The 4442-nt window shown below is 37.9% G+C and overlaps 1 long non-coding RNA gene across 1 annotated transcript; it reads right to left on the bottom strand.

The window, feature by feature from the left end:
• Positions 1-384: 384 nt before the first annotated feature.
• On the bottom strand, positions 385-4213 carry LOC135108652 (uncharacterized). The gene is made up of 5 exons (XR_010272374.1): positions 4058-4213; positions 3818-3932; positions 2052-3629; positions 1190-1398; positions 385-830 (listed from the first exon to the last, which is right to left on the bottom strand). It is a non-coding gene; the product is annotated as an uncharacterized LOC135108652 (long non-coding RNA).
• Positions 4214-4442: the final 229 nt, after the last annotated feature.

The following is a 4442-nucleotide window of genomic DNA, read 5'->3' as shown; positions in this document are numbered from 1 at the left end:
AGCCATAAACTTACAAGACAAATTAAAGCTAAAATTTCACATCCCAATAATGACTATGACTTCTCGCACTCGAAAGTTTAGAACATATATATATATATATATATATATATATATATATATATATATATATATATATATATATATATATATATATATATATATATATATATATATATATATATATATATATATATATATATATATATATATATATATATATATATATATATATATATATATATATATATATATATATATATATATATATATATATATATATATATATATATATATATATATATATATATATATATATATATATATATATATATAAATTTTTTATGAATTTAAGAAACAAGTGCCACAGTCGCTACATACCTGCGAAAGCAGTTGAAGTAGTAAGAGATAAATAAATTTAATTGAGTCTCACATCATTCCCTTAGAAGAGAGAAAAAAAGGAAAAACCCACCAGGATAAGATGTAGGCACAAATATTTCCTCCAGCTCGTGATCCAGTTGAACTTCAACAGCAGGATGACGTGATGAAGGGCCACCTGACACCTCCTGGACGTGCCACACCCAACCCAGCAATTAGGAAAAACCTCAAACACTGATGCTTCCTCAGTGAGGTCTGAGCTTTCTCAGATGGCACTGAGTGTGGAGGTGTAAGCAAGCACATCCATCTCCCAGCTCTGGTAGTAATGTGAGGCATCCATCGCATTATTGATTCTGATGAACTGGTGGAGCAGGATGCGAAGTGTTGAACTAATGGACTGGTATTCAGGCGCTGATGCTTCGTGTGACCCGCGTTACCAGGAAACACCTCCGTTACTTTATGTAAAAAAGTTAAATAAATAAATAAATAAATAATCAAATAAATAAATAAATAAAAGCATCTTAATAGCTGCTTCTCCAAAAGTTAATAAAAATAAATGGTTGTGATCAAGTTGGCTAAGCTTATTTCTAATACTTTCTTCGTTCACTAACATTTGAATGAAACGTTTGAAAATATATCTGGCAATACATAAATTCACTATTCATCATTTTACACACACACACACACACACTTTCTCTCTCTCTCTCTCTCTCTCTCTCTCTCTCTCTCTCTCTCTCTCCCTCTCTCTCTCTCTCTCTCTCTCTCTCTCTCTCCCTCTCTCTCTCTCATGTGTTCTAAATTAAACCTTACCTACCCTATCATTTCATTAAGACCACGTTAATTTTACGTAATCATAATTGTCCACTCAAAGTGTTTCCATTTTTCTTGAGTAGCTTAATCGGCAGCTTACGTAGTGCGTCTTATGGTGATGGCGATGGTGCAGCGAGGCATAAGACAATGAGTTAGGAGTCTCAAATACCATCACTACACAATACCTTACAGTGTGTGCAAGCAATCGTGATTCTGAAAAATGGCGTCATCCATTACGAAAAAATTAAGCAAGTCTGCGTTATAAACATAAGCATTTTCTTTTCAGAAAGACTTAAAGAAAACGGCTTTTGAGGGGATACTATGCTATTTTTTCATTGGTGGTGGTGATGGTGATGATAATATACGCATCAGCATTGAATTATTGAAGTAATAGTTGCACTGAATGTCTGTACAAGCTTTACTAAACCAACACAAAATTCTCTCCGTTCTGAACAGACTCGGTGCTTTGAGGGACATTGTCTGGTAAATCTTGATCCGTGTCGTGGTTAAATTATGTTAGGAATCTTCATATGGATTTGAGAGAGAGAGAGAGAGAGAGAGAGAGAGAGAGAGAGAGAGAGAGACTTGAAAAAAAGCAACGCATCCCAGCAGTGTCTTTGATCCTAGACTCTTATTTCCTGCATATAGATAATTCACACCTTAAATAAATTCCACGGTAAAATACTCAAAAAAAAAAAAAAAATACTGGTAAACGCTCTAAAAAAATAAAGATAGTGACGGAACCTACACAGTGAAATACATTACGTAGGTATAGGGATTGAATACATGGCCGCTGCAACTTACCGAAAAAAATACCATTCAATTAGTTCAAATAACATATGCACATACTATAAAGAAATACTCACAACCACGGGCACTGCAGGTCAGGGTGTTGGTATGCCTGCTGGCTATTACGTGGTAAGACCGTCACCACCACGGTCATGTGCCAAGCCAAACAGTAAACACCACTACAGACTTCCTCTCTCATCACCATGATATATCCTTGCTTCACCATTGTCCTTGCTTCACCATCATCACTTTGCCATCATCGTCTTCCTTGTCTCACCATCACCACCTTATCTTTGTTTTACCACCATGCTTCTTCACTGTCACACGTCTCCCTTACCAGTTGATCTTGCTTCCTTATCACCATCTTTCCTTGCTCGTTTTAATTTTCCGTTCATACCTCACCACCTCATTCAGTATTGCAATCATCATCCTTCGCTACCATCACATGTTCTTGCCTCACCATCATCTTTCCTTGTTTCATCACCATTATCTGTCCCATTTGTTTTTGCTTCATCACCATTGTGTGTCTTCGCTTCGCCTCTTTTTTGCATGACCGTCACCTGTGTTTGCTTCATCATCACCTATCCTTGCCTCATTACCATCACCATTATCACAATCACCAATATACCAACAGCATCACCACTTGTCTTACTACCACCACCATCACTATCATCATCATCACCTATATCACCACCACTAGCTTTATCACCATCACAGTCACTATTAGCATCAACATTTCCAGCACGATCACCTACATAATATTAACAGCATCACTAAAAGAGACCACTCATTTAAAGAACTAGGTAGGCTGGGTCGTGACCACTGGCAACTACTGTGACTGTGAGGTTTGGTAGTTACTGGCATACGATGGTTGCAGTACACACACATAAATATAAAAAACTTTAAAAACCTCATCGCGGTAACTAGTTCACTCGCTCGCTCACCTGCAGTCCTCCCAAACAAGGGGTGGGTACGCCGTCACAAACACCCCATAATACGAAATACCTTTATCAAAAGAAATTTGGAATAAAACCCGGTTGATTTCAGTTACTGAAACCTTTAGTTAAAGAATATAATTTTCATGCTCTCATGGCAAAGCAATGAAACCTTCAGTTACAGAATAATATTTTTTGCTCTCGGCAAAATAGAGAACGAATAATAAATACCAAAGTAAAAGCTTTCCAACATTCCACTTAGAAATAAACATTATAAAAACAGCAACCAATTATAAAAACTAACGTAAAAATAATGAAGTTTTAGATTGTAAGGGCTATATATATGGATCAAAAACACTCCACTCCACTCAGTAGTAAACAAACATTCCACTCAGTAGTAACATTTGGGGCACCACTCCATTACGCCATAAGCAACATTCCGTATTCTGTTACTATGGGTTCGTGCCTTCCGACACCCTTACATCCTTAAATTATGACTATCCGTTTATCCTTAAAGTATCATTACCCTTTTAATTATCAATAAAAAATATATACAATTGTACTTTTCAGCGACACTAATTAGAAGCATTCTCATTTCGAATAATTGCATTTCGGGCACACCATTCTTGCGAAGAGCGGGATACACAGGATGCCGACGCAGGTCATACACAACACAAGGGTGCACAGGATGGGAGGACACTTTTTCTCCAAGTTAGCTTTCTAGAAATGTAATAAAAACGATAATGCAAGTTTACTAGAAGCAGAAACGTATTCCAGACAGAGTACAGAATATTCTAAATGAAAATTCACATGCATCTAAAACCTTCTTTTGAATCCTGGAAGAAAAGGAAGTGGCAGAGTCTTCGATAACTATTCAACGCTTTCCTTTAACGATGTCGCTAACTTACCTTACAATTTGGGCAGTTTCCGAGTGGTCTCTTGCGTTTGGGTGCTGCCGCATTCACTATGATGGTGGTGGGAGGCGGGGGCGCTGCTCCTATATGAATCATTCTGCCACGAAATCTGAGAGCACGAAACACTATTAGAAGTTCTCGCCAGTTAACAAACACATAAATTACTGTTATTAAACACAAATTACTGAGCTCTCAAAACTGTCTTCGAAACCAAAACGAAATCTATCGACCTACACTTTCAAGACACACCAACCCGCTGTACAATCACGCAGGGGATTCAGCACGCTGCACGTATAACACCGTCTTCACGGAGACGGGGCAAGGAGTGTCACCCGTCTACACTGCCCAAGCCACGATTCCTTCTCTAGCCGTTTCCCATTTTCTTTTAGAGTGAATGTTGTCAATGAGACTTTCGAACGTCAATGAAACACTTCGAGGCATTGTGTCCGCCCTTCTTCAAGGTTTGAGCTTCCAACCACGAGTCAGGAGATGGTCGAGAAACTATCCTAAGCAACTCAACAGATGGCACCACTTACTTGGCTATCGGAAAATTATTCTTTCTTTTTTTCTTCCCTCCCCCCCCGTCTCTCTCTCTCTCTCTCTCTCTCTCTCTCTTACC

This window comes from Scylla paramamosain, chromosome 17 (assembly GCF_035594125.1).
Source record: "Scylla paramamosain isolate STU-SP2022 chromosome 17, ASM3559412v1, whole genome shotgun sequence".
Lineage (NCBI taxonomy): Eukaryota > Metazoa > Arthropoda > Malacostraca > Decapoda > Portunidae > Scylla > Scylla paramamosain.
This window is presented reverse-complemented; position numbering and strand designations above follow the sequence as displayed.